This window comes from Kogia breviceps, chromosome 10 (genome assembly GCF_026419965.1).
Source record: "Kogia breviceps isolate mKogBre1 chromosome 10, mKogBre1 haplotype 1, whole genome shotgun sequence".
NCBI lineage: Eukaryota > Metazoa > Chordata > Mammalia > Artiodactyla > Physeteridae > Kogia > Kogia breviceps.
Window position 1 is genome coordinate 44,159,677 of NC_081319.1, and position 21,200 is coordinate 44,180,876.

At 42.4% G+C, this 21,200-nt stretch overlaps 1 protein-coding gene and 2 long non-coding RNA genes across 20 annotated transcripts in view; 2 read left to right on the forward strand and 1 right to left on the reverse strand.

Annotated features, from left to right (window-relative positions):
• Positions 1–3,264, forward strand: part of MOBP (myelin associated oligodendrocyte basic protein) — a 43,705-nt gene extending 40,441 nt beyond the window's left edge. For all 14 annotated transcript variants that reach the window (XR_010842612.1, XR_010842613.1, XR_010842611.1 and 11 more), the window contains 2 exons: positions 99–182; positions 301–3,264. The gene's annotated coding sequence lies outside the window, so the exon portion shown is untranslated. The remainder of the gene's footprint in view (positions 1–98; positions 183–300) is intronic.
• LOC136794991 (uncharacterized) overlaps positions 1–21,200 on the reverse strand; it is a 263,347-nt gene that overhangs the window by 83,970 nt on the left and 158,177 nt on the right. The window lies entirely within an intron of this gene.
• On the forward strand, positions 17,719–20,103 carry LOC136794914 (uncharacterized). Its single transcript, XR_010842380.1, has 3 exons — positions 17,719–17,890; positions 19,445–19,618; positions 19,896–20,103. It is a non-coding gene; the product is annotated as an uncharacterized lncRNA (long non-coding RNA).

A 21,200-nucleotide genomic window follows, 5' to 3' on the forward strand; every position in this document is an offset into this window, starting at 1 on the left:
AAGAAGGTGGGGGAGGTCAATTGAGGATGCACAGACACAACCACTGGGAGAATTATATAGAGTTTTAGTTTGACAGGTTTTTTTTTTCCTCCCAACAGCATTTTGAAGATATTGTCCTATTGTCTCCTGACCTCTATAATTGCCAATGAGAAATGCATTGTCAGTCAGCTTGTCCTTCCATTGTAAGTAAACTGTATTTTCCCTTTGGCTGATTTTGAGATTTTTTGTTTTGTCTTTGGTGTTCTGACGTTTCACTATGACATCACTAAATATGGATTTATTTTTATTTATTTTGCTCAGGACTCAAATTTCTTCAACCTGAAGATATGTATCTTTCTTCAGGGATGTGCAGAAAAAAGATATTGTTGTACAACCGCCATAATGGCAAAAATTAAAAATTATCAAGTTTTGGCAAGGATGTGGGAAAAATTCTCATAAGCTACTTATGAGAATTTATAAACTATTACAACATTTCTGGGCTGCAAGCTCGGGGTATTAGCAAAACAAGATGTATCCAAGAAATATAATCCAAGAGATATCTATTGTCTTGGAAATCAAAAGGAAGATATGAAATAATTCCTGGTTTGAAGAAAGAACAGAATTAAAAGCTATATGGAAATGGTCAACAGTATTAGCCAGACACAAACATGCTTGGGGAGGTAAGGCAGACTACTGACCAACCTGGGGTCTCTCCAAGGTTACAAGTCTTAGAAAACAAAGATACTCGTTCAGAGTCAATTTTTTATCTGAGTTGTACTGTGGTTTCTGCTGGTTTCTGACATGGCAAAAGGGGGAAGAGTTAGAATGTACCCCTCCCTCTCTCCCAACTTTCCTTTGGTAACAGGTAAGAAAGCACAGTAGAAGATAATGGAACGTAGTAGAATGTGGAGGGATGTAAAATGGACAGTATTAGGTGGAGGGAAACTCAGAGCACAGGAGAGCGAGGGCATCGGGGCCGGCATTCTGCTGGGAGTTGGGGAGGCCAAGCACAGGCAGATGCCTGAAGCACCAACCAGGCCATGGATCTGTGTCCTTGAGAGAGCACAGCCAGACCTAGCCAAGCTTAAAGGGCAAGTGAGAATCTGGGGGCCATGCCAGGGGAAGTCCTGCTCGAGGTGTGGGGCTGGGTGAGAGGCAGTGCCAGAAGTAGGGAGGAAGCATGCTAGACTCAGATGTGCTGTAGCTCAGAATACCATACTCCCAGAAAGAGGAAGCAGGACAAGTACTGTCCCAAGGCAGCTGGAGGGACAGAGTGTCCTGGCTTCCTCACCTGGGGAGTCCACTTCTCTGTGGAAGTGGCGATAAAAAGGCAGGGAATCAAACTACACAGAGCCTTCAAGTAGAAATGTTTCCTGCCTAAATTCAGGTGCTAAATGAACAACAAAAAGAGAACCTCTACCGTGAACAGTTTCCAACGATGAGATACCTGAGGCCATTACATTCCTGGGAATAACACCAGGGGTGCCATGACAGACCACCTGAAAGAACAAGTTAGTGGGCCAGCCCCACTCAGACCCAATGAGGAAACTTCATATTCCTTTAGCTCATTTTAGATTTTGGTAAAGCCAGACCCCATGCTCCAAGTTTGCTGGGTTCTATCCTCCATATCATCCAGATAATACACAGTTACTACAGAATGTGACATCGAGGAGAGAGCATGGTGTGTATTAATTCATGTAAAAAATTGGATATCAGCACAGAAATGTTAATAACTAGAAATTTCTGAATTCTCTATGTTGTCTGTTGTGGAAATAAAGGCCTCTGGGGAATGGATCAAAAATATCTGGAAACTACTTGAAACTGGTGAATAACTAAATGGAATTATAACTAAAATGTACTATAACCCAATTGTACTTTTTGTCTTTCAAGGGTTGGTGCCGGGGAGCACTATGTAGTAAATATTACAAATATTACATAAAGCTCCAAAAGCTACTCTGTGTAAATTTCTTGAGTGGGAATTCTCAACTATAATGTTTGGCATATTATTCTGATAATTCTATATCAGAATATAGAATTGTATAGTATATCAATTGATTTTGTGTTCTGACATTTTGAATGGTTTTGGTAAAACTGAGGTGTGTACCCAGAGTTGTCCTGATATATGCTTAAAAACCAGCCCTCTGGGTGGAAAGTCCTGGTTGATAGTGTTTGCCAATTTCCATGGTGTAAATACTTCCATTATGGCTGATTGTAAGCTACAAACGTGATATCACTGAGTGCAGAATTGGGAAGAGATATGCAAAGTTGACTCTTGTGAGTCGGCACAGGACACTGTATTTACCTATGGTCCTGTGTGAAACTACAATTTTTTACTAAAAATGTTGCCCTGTAAATATACGAAGGCACTAGTGAAAGAAAAAATATAAAGGGAAAATAAATTCCAATTGGGAGCTGAAATGGAAAAAATTGACTGAGGATTTTTTTAACTTTGTATTCTATGTTTTATTATTATCTTTTATTAAGCAAACAAGCCATCTATGTGTCACCCTGAGTGTTCCGAAATCTTAGTTTCTTTGGTGTTCCCCTAGATGGAGGCTAGGGTTTCTCTCCTTTCAGATACTGGTGCTAAGACGATGCTGACCAAAGAATCGATGGGACCTGCTCACCGTGAAGCTAGTTTCAGGATGGCTGAGCTGAGGGTGGAGACAGAAGAAAAGATGTGGAGGCTTCTGAATTTGGGGAGGCAACACTGATATTTAGACTTCTGGTTTGGTATGATAATATATTACTTTTAAGAAATTAATACTCACGGAAACAAGAAAAATCAGTTGTTCAAAAATTGAAAATAAAAAGAATGGAATGATAAACGCTTCTGTTAGAGCAAGCCAACAAGAACTTATTAAAATTGAGATGAATTGGAAATATCAATGGACATGATTTTAAAGGAGGCTTTATCTGTTCCGTCCCTACAGTGATTTATGCCGTTGGATATTTTTGCTGCCATCTGCCAAATTCCAATTGGAATGTGGGACAAGCTTATTTGTGGAACTAGTACTTGTGGGTTCTAAAACTATTCTCCAATGAAAGGAACAAATGCCCTTGGAGGATAGTTGACTCCATATTTCTGGGCAGGGAAAAAAAATCAGGATTAGTTTGTAGATTCTATATGTTGAAAGAAAACAAGGTTGCCTTAAGGTATCAGAGAGTCATAAATCCATAATGATGCAAAAGAGAAGATAAAACAGAATTGCCTGAAAAACACAGTCTCTGAAATTGTTTACTGAAAAGGCTGTGTATCAATTAATAAAAATTATGTGAAGCCTACACTTAAGTTTTTCTAAGCGACAATTTGAAAATGCAGCATGCTCTTTTTCTGTAAGGAGATGAACCCGCAGCAGGACACAGTCATAGGACAATATCAATATTCCAAAGATCTCTGTGAAGTGTGGTTTATTTGATAGAAAAGGATGCAAGCGGATCGAAAGGGAATCAGGATTTTTGGTGATGCCAGGGATGACCCTTAAGAGTAGTTTCTCTTTATCTTTCTAGCAATAAATTACAATCTTTCCTAAGTATTGCCAACAGTGGTTGCACAGCAGATAGAGGCATCCCCTGAAAGCTGCTGAGGTTTTATCAAGTAGCCAGCACGCATGTAGTATGGCAGGTTATATCATGTTGCTATGACCGTTTACTCAACAATGATTCACTTTGCACAGGCAGGGGCTCTACATCCTATTTCCATATTATTTTTATTATCACGTGGCTGTGTGTCTCGGATGGCAAATCAGAAGCAGCCTCTCTCCTTGTGGTAGACCTCACTGTGCCTCACTACAAGAGGAGAAAATCTCGTAGATGTCACAAAATGTTAAGTGGACCCTGGCCAACAGACAACTCTGGGTGGGCAATATCAAACAGAAAAAACGCATGTGGTGAAGAAGTATCAACCTAGTTAAAAAGTAAAAGAAGAAAGATAAAAGGGAAGATGTGCCATAGAAATGTAAATTTTAACTGAGCTTCTCTTTCTAAGGAGATTTTAAAATTAAGGAATTATAAAATAATAAGTGAAGGAACAGAAAGTCGAATAATAAGGGATAAGCTTGGTCATGAATAGATGAGGAGAAACATGCTTGTCCTAACCACAACCAAAAGTACAAAAATCAAGTGGAAAAACAGGTCAATAAAAATGCCAATTGATGTCTCTAAGAACTAAATGTAGGATAAAACAAGTGAAAAAAAGGTCATTTAAACACGAATTGGCGCTTATGATAACATCTGGTTCTTTACAAAATCGGTATCTTTAGATACATACTGTGGTTTACGCAAAATTGGAAGGAAGCCAACTAGCAACAGGTTTATCATCAACAAAGGAGAGCATGGTGGCAACCAGGCAAGGAGGAGGTCAAACCCTCTCCCCAGAGGAGGTGGGGGTGGGCTGCTTTGGGCAAGAAGTCAGCACACGTTGGGGCTGCCCAGGGTGTGGCGTGATCGAGTATTGGGTGGAAACTGAGTGGGGTTCAAGGAAGAGCAAAGAAAGGAGAGGAGGAGGGCTTTGGGCTTTGTTTAAATACATAAGTCCAAGGATGGGTTTCCATGAGCCTCTGAGCACGGTCCATGGTCAGTGTCAATCATGCAGGATTGTGTCTATCACGCAGGATTGGCAGATTTGCCTTCCTTTGTCTCCTCTCCTCTTCGATGGGTGTCACTGTGAGAACCCACCCCGGGGGCTTGTGAGCCAAATTAGATTCATACTGATGGAGACAGCCTACTGCTCTAAACAAACTACCCTCGTTCCTAACATCTCTGAAGGAAAGATGAGACCGCTGAAGAGAGGGCAAAAAGGAAAGCTGTCAGCATGTGAGCATCGATCCTGTCCTGTCTCTTTAAATCACTGAACATAAGTTGTGGCAATTTGGGAGATACTGCTTGGGACACTGCCGAACCCCTATTGCTTGGACGTATGTAAAAATACAGAAGGCTCTACCTCTAGACCCTCAGTAAGTTGAAGAGATGGGCCTTCGCAGATGGGAATGTCCACTTGAAGAGAAGAGAAGGCAGACTTTAATTGCTGAGGAAGGCTTGTGTGCCAATGCCATTGTGAACACTCAGAAAATTAGGGGTACTTTGTTGGAAGTTGTTTGGGGAGCATTAATATAATGTTATCCTATTTCTATAGTCACAGGCTGGTGAGTCCATAGTCAAAATAACATTCCACATACAGATTCAGTCATACCTACCCCTCACACTACCTCCCTTGTTTTGGTTCCTTACTCAGACTGAATGGATTTTCCTCCTGTAGTTTTTTGACACTGCCCTCCTTCTTCTTGGTTCTTGCTATCACCATCTGAACTCTGGGTGGCCCAGCCCAGCTTTCCCTCCAGGTCCTGGGCAGTGGCTTCTTGATACTGAGAATCTGGACCATCTCCTGCTCTGGCTTTGCTCCTCTACCTGAATTCTATTACATATGGGCTTCCATGCCACCCTCCCAAGATACACACACAACACACTGATCACCTCTCATCATGCGCTCAGTCTCTCTCTCTGTATTCTTATAGATAACTGAGGGCGTTTTGTCCCAATGAATTCTTCACTAACATTATTTTTACACAGAATGGATCCCATAGTTTCTCATAAGAGCTGGTGACATTTTGGAGTCAGAAATGTCCTCATGCACAGGTGTCATCTGATTCTATAAGACAATGAAGGTTGTAAAACCACTCCCTTCATCCAGACCTGCAGAACAAGTACAGACATTAGACTTTATATAATCCAACATGCCTAATTTACAGGTGAAAATTTACAGGAGTCCCTGAGAGGGTAAATGATCTGCCCTGAGTGTCTCAGAGAAACTGTGATGAAGGCACACACCCAGACCCAATATTCAAAACACTTTCCATCGTGAAGTGCAATTTAGTAAGTGACATCATTCTGGAGGCTGTGAGGACAGAGTTGAGCAGGGAGAGACCAGCAGGAAAAACATACAGGAGGCTGTTTAAAAGTCCAGAAAGTAGTTGAGGGAATGGACTCTAATGTCAAAAAAGCAGAATTCATCTGTAAGAGTAAATCACCTCACCAGCAAATGACACAACGACCCATCTGCCCATCCCTACACTCCCCAGGGACCAGGCATTCCTAGCCGAGGCAATACTGTGTATGGTCCTGCAGAGGCAGGAAGGTGGTCTCCGAGTGATTAGCATGCATGAGGTTTAGGAGGCATGAAGAAGCAAAGCAGGAGATAAGGCCACTTCCGTGGAATTAGGACTTCCCTGCAAAGTCTGGAAATGTTCATTGTACCTAAGAATTCAGCCTGAGGTGAAGTTACAGAAGAGGATCCAACACATGGTGGAAAAATTGAAAGCCCAGTAATAAAAGGAGTGCAAACACAATCACCCACAGCTTCTGTCTGTGAATGAGGAGCCATACATAACACATGGGGCAATGGAGAACCATGATTGAAGCCACGAGGAGGCCTTGGAGTAAGGTGTCCCCAGACCATGGGCAAACCACAGAGCAGTACTGCTAATGCAGAGGAACTCAGGGAGCAGCCCCTAGAGTGCCATGGTACGCCCACTAGACTGAGCACACACAGAGTCTTAACGATACCTTACAGCACCAGAATCAACTCACTACACGCTGGACATAATTAAATGTTTAATCACAACCAACAATGCTTCCAAGTGTGGTTTCCGGAATAAACTAAATTGTTCACATGCCCACCAGCCACTCACCCATCAGCACACACCGTATAAACACCATTTCCCTCCTTCCACTGACGTGTGTTAAAGATTTACTGAGCTATGCCCTATCAGATATTTCATAAGATACCACATTACCTTATTTATTCATAATGTAGCAATTTAAAATAGTATTTTAGATGAGAAAAAAGTAAAGTTCAGAGACTCACCCAAAAGTCACATAGCTGCTATTTAGAGGATCTGAGACTTGGACACCCATGCAAGTTCTATTCCCCATCTCTCTTTCCCTGGTCAACCTCAATGAACTGACTGGTGTCCCCCCAGGAGGCCTTAGGGGTATCTTCCCTCGGGACAGGCAATACCTGCTGTTGCTGCCCTCTCTTCCCCATGTAAGTGGCCAGGAAGCTCCTACATGCTGTCTGGCCAGTGGTGGCCACTGGTGGTGAGTCATGGGGTGTTGTAGGGTAGTGGGATGACCCAGCTACTCCACACTTCAGATCCAGGTAGGCCAAGACTAAAAGCCACAGGCCACAGCTTCAGATGGGAATATCTGTATTGAGGAGAGCCTGGTGTGCAGCCCTTTCTGGCCAGGCTCCTGGTTTGCACTGGATCCTGATCCCCACAAGGCATACTCCACCATCCTCTGCTTCATATGCATAAAAAATAGTCATCATTTCCTGAATGCTTACTATGTACCAGGCACTGATCTAAGCCTTTTAGATATACTTAATTTTCACAATGACCCTTTGAAATACATAGCTTTATTACCCAAGTTTTGTAGAAGAAGAAATAAATCAGCCTGGAAACATTAATAAGTTGCCTAAGATTCCTTAATTAGTCAGGAGTGAAGCTGGGATTTGAACCCAGCAGCCTGGATCCTGGCATTCTTGACTCGCATATTGACCTGCCATTCCCTGGGGTTCTTGGTTTTGCCAACTTGACCAACTCCAGACACTGACCTCTTCTTCCTGGTTTCAACTCAATGACTCACAGATAACGTGGGCTCCTCAGTCTCCAGTTGTGATCCTGTGGTTTTTGAACTGATGATGTCCTTCAGCTGGACACTTCCTGTCCCCGAAGTTTCCTGAGGCTCACTGGCAACACTGCCAAAGTGTTCTGGGCTTAACCCTTTGGAGGATTAACTAACCCCTTGTTCTAGCTGAGACCTACTCCAATGTTGAAAAGAAGGACTAACTAGTTCTAAAGCCAGGAATGCCCTGAATTGCTTTTTGCTGGGTGAATGTCTGTTTAGACTATTTCCCATCGGTTAAAAGCCCTGCCAAAATCCAAATAGAAAATATGGGTTTTTTGTGCTTTGTGTCGATCACATGTATTACTTAGGCTATACTAGGCTGAAATAACAAACACTGACTGAGGGATCAAAGACAATCAAAATTTATGCCCAGCTCAGGTGACAGTCCTGGGCAGATGTGTGGATTGGCTGGACACCTCTCCCCGACATAGGCATTAAAGGACCTAGGATGAGAGAGGCCCTGCCATCCTCAGAACAGGGCTTCCAAGGTCACTACTGTCCTGTTCTTCCCAGTCAAGTGGAAGGAGGAAAGAGTATGGAAGAATGCAAAGGAAGGGTTCCATGGACCATGGCCACAAATGGCACATACAACTTCTGTTCACGTCCCCTTGGCTGAAAATCAAACTGCAAGGGAGGCCGGGGAGTGCAATCCAGTTGTGTGCCCAAGAAGAGGAAAAACAGATTTTGGTGAACAATAAACTGTTCTTGTCACTCTACTTCTGATAAGTAATAGTCTGCACATTCATATTTTGACTTTCTTCTTCAGTTTGCTCTTCTGCATTTTCCTGAATTCAGTTTTTATTTCTATATTTACTTTTCTACTTTACTGTGTTTTTTCTTTAAGTCTTCTATGGAAGGTGGCAGAAAAGAAATTTCAAAAAATGAATGTAGTAGAATGTAAATCAATAAAGTTAGAACACATGCTCTCACCATACACAAAAATAAACTCAAAATGACTTAAAGACTTAAACATAAGACATGACACCATAAAACTCCAAGAAGAGATCATAGGCAAAACATTCTCTGACATAAATCGTAACAACGTTTTCTTAGGTCAGTCTCCCAAGGCAATAGAAATAAAAACAAAAATAAACAAATGGAACTTAATCAAACTTACAAGCTTTTGCACAGCAAAGGAAACCATAAAAAAATCCAAAAAGACAACCTACAGAATGGGAGAAAAGATTTGCAAACAATGTGACTGACAAGGGCTTAATTTCCAAAATATACAAACAGCTCATATAACCCCAAAACAAAAAAACAAACAACCCAATAGAAAAATGGGCAGAAGACCTAAATAGACAGTTCACCAAAGAAGAATTACAAAAGGCCAATAGGCACATGAAAAGATGTTCAACATCGCTAATTATTAGAGAATTGCAAATCAAAGCTACAATGAGGTATCACCTCACGTGAGTTAGAATGGCCATCATTAAAAACTCTACAAATAATAAATGCTGGAGAGGATATGGAGAAAAGGGAATCCTCCTATACTGTTGGTGGAAATGTAAGTTGGTGCAGCTACTACGGAGAACAGTACGTAGTTTCCTCAGAAAACTAAAAATAGAATTACCATATGATCCAGCAATCCCACTCCTGGGTACATATCCAGACAAAACTCTAATCCAAAAATATACATGCACCCCTAGTTCACAGCAGCACTATTCACAATAGGCAAGACATGGAAACAATCCATTCATCTGTCTATTGACAGATGAATGGATAAAGAAGATGTGGTACATATATATAATGGAATACTACTCAGCCATAAAAAAGAATGAAATAATGCCATTTGCAGCAACATGGATGCAACTTGAGATTATCATACTAAGTGAAGTAAGTCAGACAGAGAAAGACAAACACCATATGATATCACTTACATGTGAAATCTAAAACATGGCACAAATGAACCTATCTACAAAACAGAAATGGACTCATGGACATAGACAACAGACTTGTGGTTGCCAAGGGGAAGGGGGTTCGGGGAGGGATGGAGTGAGAGGTTGGGGTTAGCAGGCGTAAGCAGTTATATATGCAATTGATAAACAACAAGGTCCTACTGTATAGCACAGAGAATTCAGTATCCCATGATAAACCATAATGGAAAAGAATATAAAAAAAGAATGTGTGTGTGTGTGTGTGTATGTGTATGCATACCTGAATCACTTTGCTGTACAGCAGAAATTAACACAACATTGTAAATCAACTATACTTCAATAATAATAATATATATATAAATATAAATGAATGTAGTAGAAAATGACAGAGTATAAAATGATTTCTGTCTCTTATATACATAGATGGGAAAGAAAAGGGGAAGATAGCAAGTTCTTGCTTTTGTTTTTGTTCCTGAGGAAAGGCCTACATTTGGGTAACATTTGCCAAGATTTTACAGATCTTAGGTCATACCCTGGACACAGTTCCCTTCTACACAGATATTCCCGTAATTGTAATATGGGTAACTGGATTCCCTTCTTGTTGTTATGCACATTATAGATGTAGATGACTGAAGAATGCCAGTCCATCCATGCTTATCTGGAATTCTAGTTATGATTTTTTTCATGAAGACAGAGCAAATAAAAATCATTATATTTATAAATATTTTGTATAAAAAGAACATTAAATGTAGGGTCTTTGTGACAGCTTTAAGTATTATTCATCACTAATTAATATATTCTATTCTGCCTTCAGACTTGAAAAAAGATTTCTGGACTTGAATTTCATTAATAAGATGTCAAATTAATTATTAGGAATTCACATAAGGGAATAATGTATAATACTTGGAAAATGAATGAAAGCTTTATTCATTATTATTGAATAATCTCCAAGACATATAAATGAAGAAAGCAAGGTCCAGGGAAACCGAGACAATATAGAAGCCTAGTTTAAAGTGTAAGTCCTGGGCTTCCCTGGTGGTGCAGTGGTTGAGAGTCCACTTGCCGATGCAGGGGACGCGGGTTTGTGCCCCGGTCTGGGAAGATCCCACATGCCGCGGAGCGGCTGGGCCCGTGAGCCGTGGCTGCTGAGCCTGCACGTCCGGAGCCTGTGCTCCGCAACTGGAGAGGCCACAACAGTGAGAGGCCCGCGCACCACAAAAAAATAAACAAAGAGTTAAGTCCTGGTTTTTATTTGTAACAATTCCTGCTCATTTTCAAATGCAGAGGAATGATAACATGGGTAGATGGTGGATCATTTTTACTTCCTTCCCAATGATAAAGTCAATACTTTTGTGACAGACACATAATTGGGTTTCCACTCAGGGATTTCTGGGAGGACAAAAATCAAAATAAAACTCTTTGAAAAAAAAACCACCTGGAATTCCAGTATGAACCTGTTTGTGTGAGACAGTAAGTAATCTTCTTCTCTTGTGTATCATAAGAGCCTGGGATTATTTACATTCTGCTCTAGGCTACTGAACCAAGTCAGCCAGAAAATAGCCATTGAAGAGCATGTCTTGTATTGAAAATCATCGACAGCCTCTGTGATTAGTGAAATAACTGGAGAGGCTGTCTTACTGGTTTGTGGCAGAGAATGACTCAGAGTGATATTGTGGTTATAATGGAAAAGGCACAATATTAAAGGTCAGTTCTATCTGTGGGGATCAGGGCATCAGTTCTATCTGTGTATTGAGCTCAGGATATTTGCTCTGTCTCTCAGCATGGCAGTGAGGATCCCATCAAATTAGGTAGTAAATATGATATGTAAAATGCAAGATCAATAGAGTTGATATTACTTTTATTGAATATATTTATATTTAATATTATTTTATATGATGTTTTTTAAAAAATCAGTGATCACACCTCAGTCTTCTTGTGTTCTTTACTGTCAGCATGCCTTGACAACTAATTTGTCAAAACCACCCATGGATGTAGGCAGACTTATGCTTCAAGGAGAACTACCCCACACTGTAACTGATTGTGTAATAGCAGTATATTTTTCATGTTTTTTTCAAAGTGCCTTGAAATCAATTGTGTTAGTCAGAATTCACCAGAGAAACAGAACCAATAGATATTGTGTGTGTGTGTGTGTGTGTGTGTGTGTGTGTGTGTGTGTATAATATATATATGGAATTGGCTTGCCTGATTATAGAAGCTGAGATCTGCAGCTGTGAGCTGAGACCCAAGATTGCTGATGGTGTATCTAGTCTGAGTCTCAAGGCCTGACAATCAAGAGAACTGATATTATGGGTTTCAATCCCAAAGCTGCCAGGTTCAAGACCCAGGAAGAGCCCATGTTTCAGTTCCACACCAAAGGCAGGAAAAACTGATGCCCCAGCTCAAGAGTCAGGCAGGAGGAGTTCCCTCTTACTTGAGAGACTGTCAGCCTTTTTATTCTCTCCAGGCCTTCAACTGATTGGATGAGGCCTACCCACCCTAGGGAGGGAAATCAACTTTACTCAGTATACTGATTCAAATGTTAATCTCATCTAAAACACACTCACAGACATACCCAAAATAATGTTTGACCAAATATCTGGGCATCCTGTGGCCCAGTCAAGCTGACATATAAAATTAATTATCACATCAGGTAAGTCTTGTTTTAAAATGATCTAGTTGCAAAGGTAAATAATGACTCGTTAAACTATAATTTTTAAAGTCCTCAGTTCTAAAAGAACAGGGGTTATTTCATTTCCCCCAGACTTTGCTCTCCAAATAAATAGCCATTAGAGGGAGCTCTGGTTTCAGCATAGAAACAAAATTATCCTTCATGAATTGATAATGTTAACTGGAAACTCTGTTTCCAGGTTTTAATGGAGACACAGAGAATATATAAATAAATAAATAAGACCCGAAACAACACTAAACTAAGAGGTATTAAGTATCCTTTAGCATCACCATTTTGTATATCTGAACTGAGTGAGACCAGACTTGCTTCATGGAGTGCAAGAGCCAAAATGATACAGCGACAAAGCTGTGTAGAATGGGATAGGCTCTGGGCTTGAGTTCCAGCCATGCCACAGAAGCAGCTGAGTGCCCTTGAGTCAGTTGCTTCCCATTTCTCCTGGCCTATTTCCTCTCCTGAACAACGAAGATGCCAGAGATTAGTGTTTATCACACATTGTTATCTGTGGATGGGAGAATTCTACAATTAAAAATTTTTTTCTTTTCCCAAAAGATAACCTTGAAAATGTTACGTTCTTAAAAGCTGATGCTCTTGAAAGAATTATCTTAAGCATACTCTCAGTCCTATGGATGATACACTCACAGTCAACCCAGCTTCTGCCATGCAGTTTATGAGCTGTGTTAACATTATGTGGGTACCAAGTGATCCCTGTCTTGAAGTGACAGCACTGAATTTTTAATCTGTTGCTAAGCCTCTTCTGGATGACTTTACATTGGTGTTGTCAAAATGACAACAGTTGACTTATAATTACCATTGTACCGATAAAGACAGATTTTCTCTTTCGCAGAGATAATATTGAAATTGAAATATTCTATGACAATGCAATTGAAAGCACTGTCATAGAATAATATTTTAGAGTCATAAGTCATCTTGCAAACTGAAAAGGAACCCTCCTACACGTTGGTGGGAATGTAAATTGGTGCAGCTGTTATGGAGAATAGTATGGAGGTTCCTTAAAAAACTAAAAACAGAGTTACCATATGATCCTGCAATCCCACTCCTGGGCATATATCCGGAGAAAACTATAATTCAAAAAGACACATGCACCCCAACGTTCACTGCAGCACTATTTCCAATAGCCAAGACATGGAAGCAACCTAGATGTCTATTGACAGATGAATGGATAAAGAAGATGTGGTGTATATATATATATATATATATATATATATATATATATATATATATATATATAAAATGGAATATTGCTCAGCCATAAAAAAAGAATGAAAATGGAGTTATTTTAGACTGAGGAGCACATATGTATTTTTTCTTGATGGATTTTTTTTTTTTTTTGGTACATTGGGAGGAGCTCATGATTTCACATCGCTACTTCTGAAGACCCTGTTGGGAATGAGAGAGGAAGCATTGGCTCTGCACACATACGTACACATGCATGTACCCACACATACATGCAAAGGTACTGAACGAGTTGTTACCCCCATCTTATCCAAACTTCTCTTTCTTACCAGTATGTACAGCCTGCTGCTGTGCGGAGGTAAAAGGAAGAGAATGATGGAGAAAGAAAGGGACAGGGGAGGCAGGAAGGGAAAAGGAGCAGCAAGGCGTGGACCAGGGAGCAGCGGGCACTCCGTCTGAAGTGAAGAGAAACAGAGGATACTGTGACCTCCCTTTGTCTTCACTCCACATGTTAATTAAAACTGATAGACATGACCAAGTGCAAGTTTCTGAGCATCCGGTGCCTGTACTGAGCTTGAGGGTGTGTTTCATGTATTAAACCCACAGCCACAAAGCCTTCGACTTTGAAGTTCTGCAGAGCTACACGAAACCCTCTGCTCTCCCCTATTGTTACCCTTTGTGGATAAACAGGGGCTGAAGCACGAGTAGCTTTTGGCTTTCTTCTCGGCTGGCCATAAGCCTGTTCAGCCACAGTTTGATGGTTATTATTAATGTATCTCATCTAATCTAAGATTCCTTCAACTGTAAGTCATACCATTATTTTATGTGCCACTAAAAAAGAAAAAATAAACACTGTCAAGTATGCTAGGACACAGCCTTAACAATGTTGCCGCTCAATGCATGGATGGGGCACAAGAGCTTGCTGGTGCTTTGAAATGCCTTTCATCTGTTCTGAGGGACTTGGCAATCTCTCCTGCCTTTGGTCACACTGTGCTGGTGGGCGATAAGCCATCCTTGTGCATTTATCTCAGTAACAAGATGTACCTCCATTTCTTCTACTTGAGGGTTTCTAAAGCACTTGGTTATTGCTTCGAAAGAAATAGGAGATTGCAATCATTCCTTTAACAAAAATACCGGCTTCATTAATATAAAATATATACTCCACTGCTCCATTTCCATGCCTTTCTGCAAACACAATGACTTTTTGCTTGCCAAATTACAGCAAAATCTTTCTGAAGATATTTTCAATAACAAATTCAACATTTGTAGCTCTGACAATGCATATAACTCAGTTGAAGTGACAACATCAGGAACAGACCTGGCCAAGTTTGTTCATGATAACTACAATGATTCTAGCTGCCAGACTGTGAGTTGTGAGACACATCCTGATTTCACAAATGTTAAACTATGAAGAAAAAAACCGCATGTTTTAGAAGCAAAGAAATACCTTAGATCTGCTTCATTTTAACAGTTATGCTTTTGCTCCTTGAGCACTTTCTCCAGCAGCTCTGCCTTCCACCAACAGCCCTCTCACCTGGCCAATGTGTGCCTGCACCCCTGAGACTCAGCATTGGTTCAGGGGATGGTAGGTGCTGGGGCAGCCTCCTGCCCTCGGTGGCAGCATCGCTGGCATGACGGCACATGTCGCTGTCACTGACCTTCATGGTGGGGATACAGAGCTGTCTTGTTCTGGGCACACAGAGCAGCAAGAAAAAGAATCCCCCTTGTGGAGGTTTAAGAAAAGGTGGATTATTTGTGAGGCCTTAACAGGCAACTGCACAGGCTTCCAAGGGCTGAAAATAAAGTCAGCTAGGCCCATGCGACAGAGCCTGTTGAGTCAGAACCTGAGGTCTCTGACTCTTGGCCCATAAGATTCTCCCATTTCAACAAGACCAAAAGACAACCCTCAGAATGGGAGAAAATATTTGCAAATGAAGCAACTGACAAAGAATTAATCTCCAAAATTTACAAGCAGCTCATGCAGCTCAATATCAAAAAATAAACAACCCAATCCAAAAATGGGCAGAAGACCTAAATAGACATTTCTCCAAAGAAGACATACAGATTGCCAAGAAACACATGAAAGAATGCTCAACATCATTAATCATTAGAGAAATGCAAATCAAAACTACAATGAGATATCATCTCACACCGGTCAGAATGGCCATCATCAAAAAATCTAGAAACAATAAATGCTGGAGAGGGTGTGGAGAAAAGGGAACACTCTTGCACTGCTGGTGGGAATGTAAATTGATACAGCCACTGTGGAGAACAGTATGGAGGTTCCTTAAAAAACTACAAATAGAACTACCATACGACCCAGCAATCCCACTACTGGCCATATACCCTGAGAAAACCATAATTCAAAAAGAGTCATGTACCAAAATGTTCATTGCAGCTCTATTTACAATAGCCAGGAGATGGAAGCAACCTAAGTGTCCATCATCGGCTGAATGGATAAAGAAGATGTGGCACATATATAATGGAATATTACTCAGCCATAAAAAGAAACGAAATTGAGTTATTTGTAGTGAGGTGGATAGACCTAGAGTCTGTCATACAGAGTGAAGTAAGTCAGAAGGAGAAAAACAAATACTGTATGCTAACACATACATATGGAATCTAAGAAAAAAAAAATGTCATGAAGAACCTAGGGGTAAGACGGGAATGGAGACGCAGACTTACTAGAGAATGGACTTGAGGATGTTTGGAGGGGGAAGGGTAAGCTGGGACAAAGTAAGAAAGTGGGATGGACATATATACACTACCAAATGTAAAATAGATAGCTAGTCGGAAGCTGTTGCATAGCACAGGGAGATCAGCTTGGTGGTTTGTGACCACCTAGAGGGGTGGGAGGGAGGGAGACGCAAGAGGGAAGAGATATGGGAACATGTGTATATGTATAGCTGACTCAGTTTGTTATAAAGCAGAAACTAACACACCATTGTAAAGCAATTATACTCCAATAAAGATGTTAAAAATAAAATAAAATAAAATTATTTTGACTTGTAAAAAAAAAAAAAGATTCTCCCATTTCTGCTTCTGATTCCTCCATGTAATAGACACTCAGTAAATGCTTGAAGGACTGTGGCTCTGGCTCACCACGGCAGCAGCATGGGCCTGACGCTCCATGACACAGCGTCTAGTCACAGGGTCTGGGTTTTGTAATTCACATTTTCAATAGAGAAACCTACCAAACTCAGCCCAGCCCATGGATTTGCTCTCCCCACCATCTTTCCCCACCGTGGGGTCAGATGTTCATCTCTCGTCAGCTCTGGACAACCTCAGGCTACCCCTTCAGTAGGAACTGTGGGAGTGGTCACTTCTCCCCACCACAAAATGCTATGGGCAGAGAAGTAACAACTGGCTGACCTGGTACAGGATTCTTGCAGCTTTTAATCCTTCATCAGAACCCCTGAAAGATGCTGCATGGGCCTAGCTCAGTACTCTGTGAAATCATCTCAAGGCAAAACTCAGCTTCCATAGAAGCTGAACTGTGGTGACCAGGCCACATCTGGCTGAGCAGCTATGATAAAGGAAGAGAAGAGGGGACATGGGTCTTATTCTATTACTGTTTTCAGTGATGCCACTTTTTGTTTGATGTAGACCTACATAAACCTATCAAGCATGGATGCTTTCCCTATGAACCAAAAAGGTATCTAAGGTTATAGCCTACCCGACCTGCCAGAGCCTCCATATGGAATTCTGTGATCCCAGAAGTGATAAACAGTGGCAAAGTGAGGGTGGGATGGATATGGGGAGTGGAGAGGTACTTCTATGGGTTTCTTCCATGGGCATGGGTATGTCGGTGCGTAGGTGTACTTTACAGCAGAATATTTCTCTTTAAGGATTTATCACAGGGTTTCTTTCAATGAGTACATTTATAGGGTGAGTCCTGTCACAGGCTGATTGCAGCTTCCACCCAGCACTGGCATTGCCTGAGGGCAGATGTCCTGGTAGAGTAAACAGGACACCAGCCTCACAGCAAGAAGTCACCTCTATCATAGAGCAGCGCTACGACCTTGGTTAGTGTCCTGGCCAAGGCCACACTTCCAACTCCCTCTCCGTAGAATGTGGGGAGATGGTGGCTTCTTGCCCTGCTGCCAGGATCCCCGCTTACAAAGAATGCTGTGCTGGGGAAACGAAGGTCCTCACATGATTATCAGTGCTATTTAAATGTGCTTGGCCGAGAGCCTTGCCCATTATAGGATCTCTGCCTCGGTGCCCAAGGCATTTTCTGCCCAAAGATTCTGGTACTGACAGTACATTTTGTTGCTGGCAGAGGCGGAAGAAACCAAGCAGGCTCTCTTTGGCCCAAAAGACCTGAGAGTCCTGGGTTTCCTGCAGATGCTCACTCTACAGAAACACCACATTCCAAGTCAACTTCCAGATGTTCACCGGCTGGGCCAGTGTGATCAGAAATGCAGAGATGGTCAACCACAGATATGTCTCCAACAGCTCCGCGGTGAGTTTCTGGGTCCAGAGGGACACAGGGTCCCCTGCTGTGGGCAGATTCCTCCTAGCTGGGCCACTGGATACAAGTTTTCTATCAGCCAGTGGCTGAGCTCATGAAAGGAAGCAAATGACGGGATTTATCACCAGCTACTCCTTCCAGTGGCAGAGAATTCTCAGGTCAGGCCCTTTCTGACTCTATAGGATGTTTCTCCGAGGAGGTGGGGAGGCATCGGTTTAGAGGATGCTGTGAGGGGCGTCAAGGGGCCCCTCACTCATCCTCACTTATTGCTCTGAACCTCATCTTGTTCAGAAAGGAGATTTGAGGGCAGTTAGAGAAATATGAGCAACACAAAAGAATAAAAAGAAAAAAAATGCTTAAAAGAAAGAATAAAAGTAAAAGGAAATCAGTGAGAAGGAAAATAACAGTGAGAAAAAAAGTGAAGGCTGATGGGGCAACACCAGAGCACAGTGTGTTTTCTCTGATGACTTGGTAAAAATTGCTAATCACGGGCATTTAATGCCTCACCTTTGTGAGGAGGACACGGATGCTCCCTACCCGGGCCCCAGGGATGGGCAGAGTTCAGTTCCGCGTTGAGGCTGGGTTGGTTCTCCCTTTCCTCTTACTTTCAGGCCTCCCTTCTCCCCCAGGGGTAAGCAGACTGCTGCTCGCCACCCACCGGAAGCTGCCTTAGGTAAACTTTCAGAATAAAAGGATGAGGGTCAGGGTCAGTGGGTTGACCCCGATCTAGAAGCCCAGATCCTATTAGGGGCCCTAGTGAGGAGAGAAGTGGGGGAGCCTGGTCCCAGCTAATCTGCTCCCTGGTTTCTGCAGCAGCACATTGGGGTCCCTTCTCCGACAAGGCTGTGGCTCCTGGGGTCCCAGGGCTGGGGAGGGCGTGGAGGCGGCCCAGTAAAGGCCAACCTCTATAAAGCAACGTGACTTTCTAGCTGTGTGACACTCAGCCAGTTGGTCGGTCTTCTCAAACCTAGGATAGTGATCTTTAGAGTGAAATAAGTTAACGGGTGTTAACTCGTTTACACAGGCCTAGTGAATTAGTTGAATCGGATCCTGAACACAGAAACTCCTGGGTGGTTGGAAGCTTAGCCTCTCAGTACTGGAAGGAGAGGGAGACAAGGGAACTGCCAGGGAAGCCATGTGACATAAGAGTTAATGGCTGGGGCCCTTTCACTTACTTTTGGCAAGTTTCCAAACTTCCTTTAGTCTCAGTTTCCTTCTCTGAATAATGGGAATAATCATAATTATTTCCATTATGATTTCTGTGGGGATTCAATGGCCTGGTTTAGGAAAGGTGTTTAGAACTCCAATTGTTACAGTAAGTGCTCAAGGAACATAAGCTATTACTATTACAATCACTGACATTCATAAGGGAGGAAATCATTAATTCTCCACGGTGCCGGAGGATGTTCTATACCTCCCCGCCCCGCACAGAGAGAAGATACACTGTTCTCAGGAGCAGAGCGTGGAAAGCCAAGTTCACAGAACTGAAGAGTTTTTGTTGGAAATGGATCTAATAGTACTCATAATTCACTTTCACTCATTTAGGAGACAATTGTGGCTGAAGAAAAGAGTAATAAAGAAGAAAACATCAATCTGATGAGTTTGCCCTGTGTCTTGGCCAACTCTCTGATTATCTACTGTTTCTGCAGAGCTGCTTCATTTACTTGGTGGTGATGGGATCCTGGGAAGTTTCCACAAAGCAGCACGACAGCTCTGGAGGTAATGGAGGGCAGAGTTAGGGCTGAACACCCTTTTGTGAAGATGAATGGTATGTGCAAACACAGAAGTTGAACCAGCTCTGTCTTAGAGGTTGAAGCAGAGAAAGCCTGGATTGTCCTATATCTTTAAAGAAGTACGTGGAACTGCACTAAGAAATAGATAAGGCTGATTTATAATTCACATTAATTTTTTTTTCCTAGAAGATGCTTAGTTTAAGAATGCTGAGGGGGGGACTTCCCTGGTGACGCAGTGGTTAAGAATCCATCTGCCAATGCAGGGAACACGGGTTCAACCCCTGGTCCAGGAAGATCCCACATGCCGTGGAGCAACTAAGCCCGTGTGCCACAACTACTGAGCCCGCGCTCTAGAGCCCATGCATAACAACAAGAGAAGCCGCTGCAATGAGAAGCCCGCGTACTGCAACGAAGAGTAGCCCCCACTCGCCGCAACTAGAGAAAGCCCGCGTATAGCAACGAAGACCCAAGACAGCCAAAAATAAATTAAATAAATAAATTTTTTAAAAAAAAGAATGCTGAGGGGGAATTATTCTGTTGAGAAGATTAAACAGCTTTCCTATAATCTCATTCACACTATTCCAGTGCTCAGCAAAACGATTTCTTCATGTAAAGGCATTTGCTGGATGCTGTGGTGAGGATATTAAAAAAAAAAAAAAAAAAGCCGTGGCCCTGCCCTTAAGGCAAACTTCTTCTTGGGCTACTTTTTTTTTTTTTTTTTCCCCTTCTTGCGGTACGCGGGCCTCTCACTGTTGTGGCCTCTCCCTTTGCGGAGCACAGCCTCTGGATGCTCAGGCCCAGCGGCCATGGCTCACTGGCCCGGCCTCTCCGCAGCATGTGGGATCTTCCCGGACTGGGGCACGAACCCGCATCCCCTGCATCGGCAAGCGGACTCTCAACCACTGCGCCACCAGGGAAGCCCTTCTTGGGCTACTTTTAAATTATCCTTAGTAGGCTCAAAATTAGTACTACTTGCTCACTCTTCTTTGAAAGATGATGGGTAAACGAGGGCCTCTTCCTGTCGCTAGGAGTAAAACCAAGTCATTTTGAGCTGCATGAATCAACAGGAGAAGGAAAGTGAGCAGACTTCGTGTGTTTGTGTGTCTGTGTGTATAGTGTGTATAGTGTGTGAGTGTGAGGTTCACTACCATGTACAGAGCCTGGCACACAGTGGGCCGGCTCTCAGTGAATGTTTGCTGAATGACTAAACACTGTGTGTGCACAGGAATTTCTGCATCCCTGGGAGCATGTATGCTTTTCCCTGGGAGGTGTGACAGGGTCTGCAAAGAACTGGGAATATGGGACAGGATCTAGACAGCAGCCAAGGTTGTCTAGCAGTTCAGGGCCAAGGTACTCAGAGAAGATCCCACAGTCAAGGTGAGAAGGAGGTAAGGTTCCGAGTCCAACTGCCCTGACTTGGGATTCCAGCTTTGTTACTTATGAGCTGTGCAACCTGGTCACCTGGCCTTTCTGAAAAGGAAGTTGGTGACAGGTGGACTTCCTGGAGGAGGATGGGCCCCTCTTTCCTAGGCAGGTGTCTTCAATGGGCAGCAGAGCCCAGGATTCCC